Consider the following 15528-nt stretch of genomic DNA (forward strand, 5'->3'; position numbering starts at 1 on the left):
CTGAGGAGGACATATCTGAATTGGTGGATTTGGGCTGTGTGTATTCTTTGGCTTTATGAATATCTTTGCTGTGCTGAAATGGTCCCTAAGCTCTTTTTTTTTCTCCACTCTGCAGTTTCCTGGTGATGACTCTGAGGAACAAGTCATGTGTGTGGCCGTGTTTGTGTGTGAGCGAGTGTTCTTAATTCTGCAGCTGATTTGGAGCCAAAATTGTAATAGGGGTCTGACATCTTAGTTTTTTTTTTTGAGTAATTTAAATTTTGGAGTGCTCCACACACAGCTGTGTCTCCGCCATACCTGCAACTGCTACATGTTTTAACAAAAGATGGAAAGATGAATAAATAAAGAGCAAGAAGAATTAAAAATAATGAAGTATGCCTTTCTATTTATTGGCAGGCGATTTCTCAAGCTCGCGCCATTGATGTTGTTTTTGTCAGTCGCAGGGAAATTCATGTCAAATTGTCTGTCTTGCTTGTGTGAAGATAACCTGTCTCTCCAGAGGTGTTCTAATATGGCAGATGGTACTAATTATCAAGGGTCACACACATGCACACACACACACACACAAAGTGTTTAAGGATATTAATGGAGTGACAATACCTCTTAATATAGCTTCTAATATATGTTGTGGGAATCTTGCAGATGCCGGAGTTCACACATAACAGAGGATGAAATTAGTTGATGACGCTGTGGAGAGCACGCACGTACGCGACAGTCTTTTTAGTTCTACCGCACCAGATATTTTCTTCGTAGCTCGAGCGAACTTCTAATTCCGTGCAATTTGCCAAGTTTCATATGTCAGCGACTCAACTTCATTTCACCTGCAGAGGAAAATGAAGTGAATTTTCCTCTTTTTTAATTTTCACCTTCTCTTCCATCTCTTCACTCATATCCTCATACAAGTGGACACGCTCACGCACACACACACACACACACACACACACACGAACACACACATTCACAGTGTGGTGCATATTCTCGGCTGTGTTTAAATGTCCTCCACTTAACGGTGGCTGCAGTTCCTGGTTCTATGCATTAACCTTTGCAGTGGTATTTAATTAAAGGTCCACACCTGTACCACCACCTTCTCAACCCCCTATCCTTCGCCCCCTCCTCCACAGTGGAGTCAGGGCTAACCGAAGGCATGCTGTACATCCATGGCAATTAGCATGACCTTAAAAACACCACGAGGGCCTTGGCACTCACCCCCTGCACATTCCCCTTTGCCCTGTGGACCACTAGCTCTGCCTGTCCTTCTTTCTGACCCTGGTGTGCTGTGGCTACGCTCACACTCAGTGGGGTCCAACCGATTATTGTGGGTCTTCTGCTCCACGGGGCCCTGGGGGACCACATCAGGACACAAGTAGAGGTCACAGGTTCCCGAGGTCCCTAAAGGGAGCTTCCTTGTGTGCTAACCCCAAATCATCATTACTCAAATGGGGAGCCCAGGAAGCAACTGGTGTTGGATTCAGATTATTGCCTTGAAGGACAGTCCACTTTGAGGCATGCTAAGACATTTAGAATTTTACTTTCCATGGCACCAAGGGGGCTTCTACACCCTGCTCCAGTGTCCCTGAAATTACTTGTTAGCGACGAATGCTCGCATCTTGCCTTACACCTTGCCTTCAGTGTAGAACAGAAATAACAGCAGTCTCATGTAACAGAATAATCTCATCTCAGAGCTCCGAAGAGCTAAGCAGACCTTTCAGCTTGGATTATTTTGTTACACACACTATTTCCAAAGGTCACGACTCTGTGCTATGGTTTAGCAATAGCAGGAAATGTAACACCATCTGTATTACATTTCTGCATTACATCACCTTTTCTATTATAAGCCTCAAATCTCAAAAACTGAAACATACATATTAGCAAATGTTCATTGACAACATATTCTGTTTGTTTTCAATACACTGTCTGAGCCTGCGAAACAGCAGCTAAAGCATACTATAACTTTTTTATAGTTATGTACTGGCACTGACAGTGCTTTGTTGGAGACAGATCATGGTCTTGGTTGAAGACCCCGTTGTGGCATGAACCATGACCTTTACCTACCCTTCAACAGAGTGCTGTTCTTCAGCCCAAACCTAACAACATGCATCCTGCATTTTCTATCCATGACTTCTGAACATAGGTGTGATATATAATAATGATACGCAGAACTTCATAATCTAGAAAAACTTTGCAAGCAAACATAATCCAAGCAGCACCCTCACATAGTAACGTAAATGATGAAACAAGTCCGTCATATGTACATATCATGTCTAGGAGACGTGGTTTGAGGTCAAGAATTAACTTGTTGAAACACTAGTTTCCTAAGTACTTGCAAAAACTGTGTACAAAATCGTTTGACTGTTGCATACAAATAAACCTGCATGAAGCACATTGCAGTCGTGACAACTGCGAAATCATCACCTTATAGGCGGAAGTTTGTAGGTGGTTATTCCTTCTTATATCAGAGCTTTTTCAGATATGCTTATAGTACAGTGCACGCGCTGTGATAGCAGTGGTAGCTCTTATTGACCAGATAAATGTCCTGAATAGAGTAACACGCCCACACATGATTAGCCACTCATATGTGCACCCATGCACATATGAGTATACGCATATGTCCACACACACATTGATAGGCTTCTCCTCTCAAGCCTCTGTGGACCCCCTGTGAGGTCAGGAGCACCAGTCCCCCTGTGGTTTTCTGCCCTATGGTATCATGCTGGGCAGATATTTCTGTCTGCTTGGATGACTCCTTGACATGGTGTTTATTTGGATTGGCAACTTGTTTTCATTTGAATCGATATGCAGCTCAGAGGAAAGAATAGGTCGACTGAGGAGGGGAGTGGCCATCAGGAGCGAGTTCCGATCTGGCCTGACATGAAAAATATGGAGGAAAGGAAAGTGCATCTCCTCACATCACCGATGTCTTCATTTTAGACCGGAAATTATAATGGTGAAAAAGCTGTCCTATGGATCCATTTCATTTAGTTCATGGAATGTGTTGTATTTGCTGTCACAAAAACCTATGACATGAAAACTCAAATGAGCCAGGACAGATTTTTTTTTTTATTGTTTTGTATTCACGTTACTTTTCATTTAAATGGAATGAACGGTACAAATAATCTGTTTTCTGTGGACCGCTTACCCGCCAGCACTGCCGAGGGAAGGCTAATAAAATGTCATCAGAGTGAAATGAGAGTTAAGTGGAGGGGAAAAAGCTGAATATTCACACTCATTTGGCTGACACCTGGGGGACCACAGTCACTCATGGCTGCATTGATATGCATTGTATTATGTGCTCCTCACCCGTTCAGACTGACAATCAACAGCTTTAACACCTTTGCTTTAATTTAATTAAAGCTGTGATTGTCAGGGTGAAAACTTGATTTGCACACATACATGCAATCGCGTGTGTGCCTGCCCACGCATATGCACAAAACACAAGGGTCATTGTACATGGAGGAGGACCAATTATTTCTGTATGGATAATTAGACAACTTAAATGGTCATACATGTAGAGCAGACATGGAAAAAAAAAAAAGTGGCAGGTTGACACGTTTACCACTGAATCACAGAGATTTTGTTTTTTACATAAAAATTTTGAGAGTGGCCCCTTTTCCCTGGCTTGACACCCTCAGGCTTTTCTTGCCAAGTCAGAACAGAAGCTGACTTGAGGCTTGTAGCTTGGATCAACATTTCCCTTTCCAAGTCTCTGGTGGGAAGATGCAAACTTAACCTATGTACTATCTGCTTGTGTCTAGAGTCAGAACATCAGTGGACCAGTGTTTTAGTGAGAGTGAATGGAGCTGGTGTGTCAGTGGTAATGTAAGAGGAGGGAAACAAATAAATAAAGCTGTATTATGAGTTTTCAAGGCCTCATTATATATTCCAGAATAATGAAAATTCCATTGTAGACATGATAAAATACTTTTTGTGTTTTTTAGTCAACCATACAGTATATTTATGGGCTGTTTTATTCCAGCCAAGAGAGAGAGTTCACATACTGAGCCCTATAAACAGATGCAAAACAACCAGAGCTAAATATCAAACATTTCTAAAAATCCATGGTCGTCTTTTAATCTTTGCTTAAAAGATGGTCTTGGTTGCATTTGTGTAACATTAAAAGACCAGAGAAAGAAAGATGCAGCGAGGTGATGAAAGTGTTGTCAGGTTTTACTGAGTGAGTGGGATCACTACACTAGTTTCTTCATCCTCTTTCATTATAGACTGGTCTTCTAGACCTTAATGACCGCAGTGTTAAACATTAATCTGTTGTTTCATTTCCATGTATCTTAACTTGGTTCAAATGGACAACTAAATCTCACAGGACCAGCCTTGCATTCGTGGTGTGATCATTGCTTTTTCAAAGCAACAAAAAGGTTGAAGGTTAAGTAATGTGGGAGTTCAAGGGTCAACTTGAGCTTCATTATATTCCTGGCTACACCATAGTGGATATATGCTTAGGCTCTGTGTTATGTCGTATGCCTCCTCAAAAAAAAAGTAATTTCACACTAACCTGCAGCTCCCGAGCTGCACATGGTTTTTAGCCCCTCTTCAGTGGCTTCCTAGATTAAAGAAAAAGAAGGAACTATTGCGGCCATTATTAAGTCATCCTTACCCATTTTTAAAAGTATATATCCCATACATAGAATTAAATGTTTGAACACTTAATTTACAAAAATGTGCATCATATGCTACATCATAGTCTGGCTAGCTATTCATTCAAAAACTGAGAATTTAATAGTCCGTGGACAGATTTGTTTGCACTCACCACCACTACTGCTGGTTCACCAGAATATCTGATCTGCAACGAGAAGTTGGCAAGCAATGAAAAATGTTACGTTGAAAGGCATTCCCAGAACAAGCACACTGCCTTTGCTGAAAAGAAAATGAAAGACATACCCTTTTTAAACCAGGATTAGCAGGTGACTGACTATTGCGTTTACATCAATGCTGATCGGCACCTGAGCCGATAAATACCTGCATCCGTTGCAGAGCCAGATGGCTCGGGTGCATAGGTGTAGTGCTGCCAGGGTGCACCAGAACAATGCTGCCCCACTTTTTTTTCTCTCGAAGTAATGAAATAAAATATTTGCAGTTCACAGCTGGTTGAAATTTATATATTTGTTTAAGAGCTTGACCATCCCATCATCACTGATGCTTATGTCATGAAGAGAGCTAATAAAAACGAATGAACTGGTCAAAGTTGTCGTGTTGACATTTAAGGTGTATTGATTGATTTTCAAACGTCAACCATGCATTGAGTAACGGGCAAGAAAACATTCCGTCTTAAAGGCTGCTGGTAGCTGTCAGTAGCTTGGCATTTCTTTATTTGTGATGCATTTACACAGAAGCATGACATGGTCAGCCTGTGACACTGGGACAGCTTGTGCTGCTTCCACAGAGCTGCTGGAAAGGAAAGCTGTGTTAGCTACATTCTCACAGCCTAGCCTGTTAGCTCGACCTCTGCATGGACGTTTCCGACGTGGCTTCAATTGATCGACACGAGTAAGTAAATGAACTCACTCAACATACTAACTACTTGTGTTCATTCACCTGCCCGCTTAACGCCACACCAGTTACAACCTACCACATCCATGGTATCGTCTAATATTACTGAGCTGGATGTTTGCCTGACTGCTGCGTCACATTCTCAACGTGATCAGATTGTCCATAAAGTCAGTCTAACATTTGTGATCATAGTTGACCGATGTGTGTTCACCAGAGGAACAGTGGTTACATAACATTCGAAACGAGCTGCAACTTACGTGCATGCATGGGCAAAAGTCATGGGTGTGCCCCGGCACTTAATCAAATAGCACGCCACCTCTCCCGGGGTCTGATTGCTGATTGTACCCTTTTCCATTGCCAAAAAAAAAAAGCCTGATGCTAGCGGGTCTTAGCTGGTTTTTTGACCAGTGGAAAAGGGACTCAAGAGAGCAGCTCCACAACTGCTGCAGAGAGAGGAGGGGAGCAAAAGTAGTTTTTAGAAATAGATCTCCAAACTCCACCACTGCTGCTAATTTTGTGGCAGTTCGGGGGATACTAAGCATGGAGAGTCATTCACATATGGTGAATACATAAAAGTATCAGAGTAACTATTCCCAGACTTCAAAACCAAAACGTAGTTCTTTCAGAAAATTAATGATATGCCTCTCTCCGCACAGACCATCAAAGACAGGGCCATGAAACTGGCAACAAACATCACCAGTCAGCAAATGGAGGACAGCGAAGACTCATGCCATGTGAATGATATTGAGCAGACAGCACTACTATGCAGGTATGTGAAAGCCTGATGGTCTGTTGTCTTAAAACATATGAATGAATGCTCTTTTATTACTACTGTTGATCAGTTAATTAAGACTAAAAGGCTGTTGTAACTGCATTTAAAGGACTCAAATATTTTTGTGGCTACAGACAGCTTTTCTTTCTCCCCAAAAAATAGATAGTAAATGTTGCCAGTCCCTGCTTTAACCATTCTTTGACTATAGTTCGGATTATCTGACGTGGGGTTGTGTGAGGTACTCATGTATAGTATCAGTGTACTGAATCTACTGCAGGTAACACATTGACTATAGATGAGTACCTCACACAACACCATGTCAAATAACCTGAGCTATCACTTTAAACAGCACTTTTGTTGCCCAAGCATAACTAGGAAGTCTGGCTTTCTGTACATCCCCCATCTACCCTGACCACCTCCTTATGACTTGCGTGCTGTTCAAAGCTACAGCACAATAAATTAGAGTAGAAATGTTCTTTCCAGGAGACAGCGTTGTCAGCAGCGCTACCATCAAATGAAAAAGACAAACTTTCCATTCATTAATATTATGGTCAAGTGATTAGCCTTACACTTCTGACAGCTCAGGTACCTGCAGCTGATAACCTTTCATGTACTTCGTGTACCCTTGTCTCCATGGCAAATAGAAAAGCGAGTATATATAAGTGTGTATATATATATATATATATATATATATATATATATATATATAAACACACACTCACACACACTTTCCCCAGGGAAGCCTTCACTTCACTTCCCAATTCACACTTACTTCTGCTTTCTGTCATGTGTGTCTCATTTGTCACAACATTCACATGTTACACTTTACTTCAATTTGATGTGTGAGATGCAGTCAAACCTGAACACCAAACAAGCCCCCCCTCCCAAAAAAAAAAGCCAGAACCATCGTAAACATCTCCCCCACTGTACATTTCACCTCCCCCTCAAACTGATAGCCGTTCTGTAAAGCGCAAACAAAATCAAATAAGAGCTTTGTGTTTTGCTTTCGGCTTACATCCCACAAGTTTCCTACTGGCAGCTTAATGATTACCTTTTTGAAAATGGCAGGGTTAATCTAAACCCAACTTTTTTTTCTTTCTCTTCTCCTCCTCAATCTCCTCCTCTTCTTTCTCCTCCCTTCCTCCCCACACCAGGTGAGCAGTGCCATTTGTCTACATCTTCTTATTGTAAGCATTAATCTTTTTTTTTTTTTTTTTAACTCTGTTCATCTCTGTGTAGTGGTTTTCCAAAAACACAGAGGTGTGCATGGAGTGAGGAACAATCCCACTTCCTTCATGGCCTTCTGTACCCCCCAGAAGGAGCCTTATCTTTGGGATTGTAATGTAATGAGTGGCCCCTTGAAACAAAAGGCCTGACAGCTCTAGCTGCTCTGTGGCTCCCCAGGACCACAGCATTGTTATTAGAATCCCCAGGAGTGTTTGTGCACAGGCACACTCTACCCTTCTGCATCTTTGTGCCAAGACTGATCCAACTGAAATAATACATCTAGCAAAAAATCACCAACTATGGGCTCAAAATGCCATCATAGGCTTGTAAAATGCCATTTCTGGAAGCATTCGTACGTCTGTAAATTCAGTGTGAAGAGCTGTTTTATACATGTGCACGTAAGTGAATTCATCATAGCCTGGGGAGCTGTGGCCCTATTTTAATGTGCTAATGCTGATGGATGACACAAGTCATATGGCTTAAACTTTAGCAGGAGACATCCCAGTGCTGACCTCTCCATCTCCCCCTCATATTGTCCTTGTCCCTGGTGACAATAGGCCACCAGCAGCTCTGACATTCATCACCTGTTTGCTCCACTCATTCATATGAATATGTCACTCAGCTCTGTTCCCTGGCCTGCAGGATGATTTCAGGGCATGGGGGGGGGGGATTCAGACAATGGTGGCATATCAAGAAAAACATCCTCAACACTGAGAAACAATTGTAGGAGATAACAGACCACATCCACATGTTGGATCAATTAAAAACAGAAAGCATTTTGTTATGTGCCACTGAAATCGAGCTTTTCAAAATCTCTCCAAAGTGAATTAATTTGAAAGCACTGAGTTGGAGAGTAGATGGGAAAACAAAGCGTAAAGGTTCATTGTAACATTATCACACATCAGACAAGTCCAGGTAGCTGCAATATTAAGATGCAGACTTTCTAAGCCTAAACACCAATTTGATTATATTAACAAAAAATATTGCTAGCCCTGGTCAAAAGGTTACATTTAAGATTTGCTTTGTTTTATAATGATTTAATTTTGAAACAACATTAACAAACAGACAAATATCAGTGAGGACACCTACATTTCATAATTAGGGAAATGAAGTAAAGGAGCTTTTTTTAAGTCCTGCTATGCCTGCATAGCCAGTGTAGCATTGGCAGCTAACAGCTGTTTACTTACCAGTCTTGCCAAGAGCTCCTGCCATCATTGTGTTTATGAGACACAAAACTATAATACATCCTCAGAGCGGTGTAACGTCTTTATGGCAGACTGAACGTGACAGTGACTTGGTATCGAGAAGTGACGAAATGGGCCAACTGGCCTGGGGCTGGCTGGTTAGCATGCTAGCATTAGTAGAAGAAAAGAAGGAACAGAAATAAAAGCAAAACAAGAGGGCTGCTTTCCACTGCTGGAGCTCTTACTGAGTAAAGGAACAAAGTTTGATGCTGAACTTGCAACATTTATTTTCGACTGAAAAGCAAAAAGCTGTTAATGCTAATGTTGGCTGTATAGCTATAACCCCGACACTTAGGCTACAAATAGCTCCTCTAAAACAGAGGCTTTTAGTCAGGGGCAACAAAACTCAAGTACCCTGGACCAAACAGCCAAACCAAACAAAGAAAAAGCTTGCTCCGTGTTATGTAGCCATGCAGTTATTTTTATTTTTGTTTTCCCAGGTTTTGAGGAATTAGTCTGTGACATTTAAGCCAAATAACTTTCTACCAAAGAAGTAGTTCTTTGTAGATTAAAGGGGTAAAAGGTGCGCTGTACTTTTACTTGTTTTTATTTTTAATGGTTTAACCGCCATGAGCAAAATTCCACTCACTTTGATTGCACCTATAGAAAATGTGTGTAATGTGGACAGTGACTAGTGTTTGATTGTAGATGGCAAGTGTGAAGAAGATGATGTGAAATCACTAGTGTGGCTTAACACAAGCATTTTTCCAGCTCCCCATATCTGAAGACAAGGCCATGGAACAGTGATAATGAAAGAAATCAGTTGTTTAAAGCTGTATGTCTCACTGCCTCTCCAGTATGTTAGGTAAATATTTTATATCTACAAGCTTCTACATTTTGCGAGTGACACTCTTTATGAGCTACTGAGCCACTCACTAACGTGATTTTATGTGTGTGTGTGTGTGTGTGTGTTAGACAAGTGTGTGTGTTGGGGGCTGCTTTGTTTTGCTAGCTGACAGCTCCCCTCCCCATGTTGGGCCTGGCAGATGTAGAGGTGTCACCATGTTGATTAATTGTTTACGGTCACCTGTCTGCGTGGCGGCCTGTCTGCCATGTCGCCGTGTGCTAGGGGGATTTAGGGTTGTGGGGTCGCAGCGAAAAGGGGAGGGGCGGAGGGGGGCATCAGAAAAGGTGAGGGAAGGGGAGATAACAGAGGGACGGTGTGTGGGACCTTGTGCTCGTGTAAATGATGCCATGCTATCAACCCGGCGTCTTCAGCTGTGTCTGTCTAAACAGCAGTGTGGTCATGTCGAACACGAATCACAGCTAGCCGCGGCCTGGCAGGGCCCTGCGTTCTGTTGCTGTTTCCTGCAGCTCATAGTGCCGCTCTCTGCAGAGGGAAAAGAGGAGATGAGCAAAATTTACAGTGAGAGAGAGAATGAGAGTGAGAGAGATGTAGAAGTTTCTTGGATTTCCTCTTTTCAAATAGATGGTATTTAGCACAACTTCTCCTGCTGGGTAAATTAAAACCCCTGATGATTGTGTGTTGTTTATCCAAAAAGAACTGGGGCCTCTCAAGTGTTGTGAAGAAATTTGTAATTAAGATTTTAAAAGCCAAAAAGAAAAAAAAAAAATTAGCCAGCAGTCATTGCAGCAGTAACTTGTAGTAGTGGCGTGAGCTCTGTGATACTCACATTGCTAAGTGGTTTGAGCAAAGAAGTTAAGCTCATTTAAATGAGATCGAGATTCGTTGAGCAAAGATTTTTGATCTTTTTTGGTTTTCTCTATTGCTTTTCTGTCTCTATTCTGTGCTTTTTAGTTGGAGGATATTAGAGACATGACATGAGGAGGCTTGACAGTACTGTTCAGTACCATAGTTTGCTGTGCCCTCATGTAGAGAGAAAGACGCACTGGACCTCTGCATCATTGAGAACGCATATCCTATTCAGTTTGAATGTCGTTTGATTTAGCCCATATTATCCAGTACTTACTTATTCATAGGCCACTAGGTTTTCTTCCCTTCCATCCATTCAAATCAATATTGTAGAACCCAGTTGTGAGTGTGGGTTGGGGTTTTCTTCAAAGTGGCAATTCTTCCAACCATCTGCGCCTCTCTCTCTCTCTCTCTCTCTCTCTCCCTCTCTCCACGTTTTCAACCCGCCCTTAGTAACAAGCCACGGAGCACCAATCTGTGCCGTGATTCGGCCAAGCCCTGCCTGCCGACTGGGAAGGAACATCATCAAAACTATTCTGTGTTGCCATGGAAATAGAGACCTCAATAAGTTCATCTTTTTCATGTGTGTTTTTTCGGGGCTTGCTTGGCATTTGGTTGGTTGTTTGGTTGGTTGGTTGGTTGGATGACTGGCAGAGCTGCAAGCTGTTTCCCCCACAGCGCTCTCTCATCCCGCTTATTTATTTAGTCATCAAACATCAAGAATAATCATTTTTCCAGTCGTCATTCTTGTCGTGTAGCACCGAGATGTGTTTTCCGTCTGCATGGATTTGTGTACAGTATATATGTACAGGTATGCGCATTACAGCGTGTGTATTGTTGCACTGTAATATTTAGAAGCAGGTGGATGCTTTTGTGAGGCTCCTGCTAGTGAATTTGAATAAGAAGGGTAAAAATGCTCAGCTGGATGAATGGAAGGAAAATGGGTCAGCAGAATACATTTGCTACAAACAATATGTGTGATAGATGTTTCAACATATAGGTTATATTGCTCAATTTTGCCTGTGCTGTGTGCATTTGACTGAGTGCACCATGGCGGCAGCGCATGCATTCAGCATTGATGTCTTATCAGTGTTGTATCAGTAAGTAGTAGTAGTAGTAGTAGTGGAAATGGGTCCTTTGAAGTAACTGGATCTCCCTCTTACACAAGGAGAATACCAATGTATGTTAGGCGTGTCAGTATATACAGTGTGTGTGTATGTGTGTGTGTGTATGTGTGGGAGAGAGAGAGAGAGAGATGAGAGGAAAGAGAGAGACAGGAGGGATGTGTTATAGGCATGTCACAGCGATGTATGATACAGCTTGATCAGATGGGTTCCAAGAAATTCTCTTTGATGTTCATATTATTCATGTGAACTCTGTGAGGTAGTGAACGCTCGCTCTCAGGGGGGGAAACGTGAGCAATGTCTCCCGTTCAAGCCCTAATTCACGAAGAAGAAGGAAAAAAAAATCACTGCAACAACCAAACTGATCTTTCCAGAAAAAAAAAAAAACAGAATTTGGGGAGGAGTACCGAGTTCAGGGTGGGCTGGAACAACTATATTCCATGTAATTGGACAATTAAAGTGATATCTTGGCATCTCTTGCTGCCTGCTCTGAGGCAGAGGAACGAGAGCTCGTAATGTATTCTGACCCTCATCTCAATATGACTGTGGAAAATAATGCAGCGTAATTCTACGTGTCTGCATGTGAGTTTGTCTGTGTGTGGTGAAGCGAGCACGTTTCGTGGCCTCTGTGCTGCTTCGCAGTGTTAATGGGATTCAGTCAGAGATGAAAAGCTCTGATAGGGTTCTGTGGATTATTGCAGCAAAGAAATGGAGAGCAGTCGTGGCCAATTAGATTCTGTAAAGTAACATGAAATACTATGAATGAGTTTCTCGTCAGGAAATTCATTGTTAAACTCAAGACTTTTTTTTTTTTTTTATCATGACATATGGAGAAAACACGGTTGCTTATGTGTGTACTAGCTCGTGAAGATGGTCAGATCAACACAGCATCAATTGAGATATCAAGTTATTTAAAAGGGGAATTTCTCTCATTCCTTATCTTCCAGCTGTCATTAATAAAATGAAAGAAAATTGAAATCATGTTCAACATCACTTTTAATCCTCTGATGCACAATCCAGCCAAGGTGAAGAGAAGCTGGTAGGCAGCTTGTGAGGGAGATAGAGAGAGAGAGTGTGTGTGTGTGTGTGTTCTTGCTTATCTGCTTGTAATCAGTACTCCACTTCCATTTCCAAAGCTGACCCTAACTAGATGTGGCTGATATGGCGGGCTGCTGGATGCATCTGGATGCCAGGCCTATTGTACTGCAGAGGAGAAGGGATGAGAGGGGAAAAGAGAGAGGGTAGGCGAGAGGAGGGAGAGAGGGGTGAGTTTGCTTGAATCTCTGAGGGCTGGCTAACCCCCTGCTCCTTTCCTGAAATGGAGATGTTATTACATTAGCAGCTAAAAGGGTTTATTCACAGTTAGTGCAGTTTAGGCATGCAAATGGAGGATTTCAGTGTGCTGTGTTGCCTGGAGGTATAGGACAGAAAGCACAGGAGATTTGCAAGGATTAGTTCCACAGGTTCCTTTTATTATGGAAAGAACCCTTCCTGAATGAAAGGGGGAGGAAAGGTGAGTTGAGGAGAAAGCACTGAAGAGAGGCAGTGAGGGAATTTAGGAGGATGTTTTTTTTCTCTCTCTCTCTCTCTTTCTCTCTTCACCACATTAGCCCAGTTGTGAGGTACGTGAATGATTTTTGACATCTTGACTCTCACATGTTCTGAGGTTATGCACACAGAGCTGTTTTTTTTTCCCCCTGCCTCCGGCTGCCATAACAGTTGGTAAACAGTATGCAACCCCTTGCCTGCCCTCCTTGAAGGGTGTGTGTTTCTGTGCAAGCATGTGTACTGTGATATGTCTCACTAAACCCGATCCTGAAGCCCGCTCTGGAATAAGCGATGGTTATGATGATGAGGCCTTTTGGCAGATTTTACAGTGCACACTGCTCAGTGCACATGAAATGGAGGGTGGCGACCCATTCAGATCACTCATGTTGTGGGCGCATGTCTGAGAGACTGTGGTGCTGCAATCTGATATGCTTGAGTTGTAAAGTTAAAGCCTTCATTATCTCGGCACGAGGCATAAGGTGTCACCTTCACTGGACCTGACACACACACACACACGCTCCCTTAACCATGGGAGACTACACACACACACACACTCAGGCGTACACAACTCAAGCCGTGGGAGACAATGTTGAGAGATGAAGGCTTTGAGGAAAAGATAGACAGTAAGACTCAGAATTAATTGTTGATGGAAGAGCCAAGGTCAGCCCGGCTTGGGCTTGCTGTAGTGGACAAGGTGATGGGTCCTGTTGGAAGTAAAAGAGGACACACACACACACACACATAGGGAGGGCCAATGGCAAATGATTCAGGTCTGTTGTTCAGCAGGGAGGAGAGAGTGATGGTAAAAATGAAAGTGGAGATTGATGGGACCATGTGTGTTTCAGTCAGACTCTATGTGATGTCACCTGCCATCAATTCTTCACTCAAACCATTTCCTCAAACTTTTTTTTTCTCTCTGGTGCCTTCAACAGGTTAGTGGAAAGTGAAAGTGGATACTTCATTAAGTGGAATGAGGATCTTTTATTTTGAAAATGAATGCCTACTGTAAGCAAAGTCTTCAAACCCAGACTACAGAAAACAGTTTTTTCAAACTGCAGTTAAAATGCCTGACAGGGGCTGCATGTGTGTGTTTCCTGGTGTACATATGTATATGTGTGTGTCCTCAGTAAGCTGAGCAACAGCCCTTGAGGTGAAGTGGCCTCTTACACTCTGTTTTCAGCTGGAGACATTGCATAAGAAAAGAAAGTGTGAGGCGTTGAATAAAAGCTCTCTCTTCTCTGGACCAACAGCAGTCATCCGTCTTTTCGGGCAGAGCGGCTCTTTAATTGTCCACATTTGGATGCTTTAACACTTGTGCTGTTAACAGCCATTAACCATGAGTGTCCTCACACAACTGTGAAGGAGGGGACAAAGAGTACGAGCACACAAACCGGTGATGGTTGTGTGAGACACACACACAAACAGGAATTAGCGTAATCAAACCCAGTAGATATCTTTCACATGCCGTCTGTTAACGACACAAAGAGACACTCAATGGGCAACGCTGTCTTGTAGCAACATTGTGCTCTGTTTCTAAATCTGTCCAGTTTTTCATTCTTTCACTATTCAGATTCTCTCTTTAGTGAGTATGGTCTTACAGAACATAATAACAAAACAACAACGGCTACTTCACCCCGATGACAGTTGTAAGAATTAACTTCATTTGACCAGGTTTTGTAAGATCTGTCTTATGAATGGACTTTTGTTTAAGGAGCTCTGAGCATTAAAAAGTAATGCTCAGTAATGCTAAACTTTTCCTCAATATTGGGAATACTGTCTTTAGATAAAATGGTCTCTAAAAAATATGTTGGTAGGAGGCAGCAGGAATCTCAGACGTGGATATCTCAAAACATAAGTGAATAAAACCCAAACTGTCTGCATTTTTTGTAATTTAGCTGAACTGATTCTACAAATTCTTTAAGCGTGTGTCAGTGTGTACATGCGTATTTACTTTCCTCAGTACGTTTGTGTACAGGTTTCTTTAAAGGATGAGGCTAGCATTATTTTATGATTATAAAAAAAATTACAACAATGAATTTATCCCGACAAATATTGTCATTGTTAGCAAAAGCCTGATATATACTTTGTGTGTTGAATATTGGAAACACATAAGAGAGTCATGCAGTTACACTCAGTGACATATTCCTTCACTACAATGGGGAAAGTCAGTGCAGTTTATTCCTCTCAACACTGTAAACACAGAGCTGCAGACCTGAGCAGCCACAGAGCAATTCAGAATAAACTACACGAGCCACGGTCGTTGTAATAAAGGAGGAATAAAGTGTGCTTAACCATTTCGGATGGCTGTGGATTTCTGTAGTACAAAAGCTGCTGCCAAACAACAATACTAGCGCTGGTGGTTCTGATCTATTCAGGGATTTACAGTCCCTCTCTCAACCACTTACAGTATCTCTGTTGAGTTTGACAAGCACGTCTTTTTCTAGAGTTTGCAATTCA

At 42.1% G+C, this 15528-nt stretch overlaps 1 long non-coding RNA gene across 2 annotated transcripts in view; it reads left to right on the plus strand.

Annotated features, from left to right (window-relative positions):
- The first annotated feature begins 931 nt into the window (after positions 1-931).
- LOC139622273 (uncharacterized) overlaps positions 932-15528 on the plus strand; it is a 38196-nt gene continuing 23599 nt past the window's right edge. The window contains exons 1-2 of one of the 2 annotated variants that reach the window (XR_011691186.1): positions 932-5499; positions 6159-6271. This is a non-coding gene — a long non-coding RNA (uncharacterized lncRNA). The remainder of the gene's footprint in view (positions 5500-6158; positions 6272-15528) is intronic. The other variant, XR_011691187.1, reaches the window with a different exon arrangement.

Source organism: Trachinotus anak, unplaced genomic scaffold (genome assembly GCF_046630095.1).
Source record: "Trachinotus anak isolate AG129_WGS33_773 ecotype Australia unplaced genomic scaffold, CSIRO_AGI_Tana_v1 ptg000001l, whole genome shotgun sequence".
Lineage (NCBI taxonomy): Eukaryota > Metazoa > Chordata > Actinopteri > Carangiformes > Carangidae > Trachinotus > Trachinotus anak.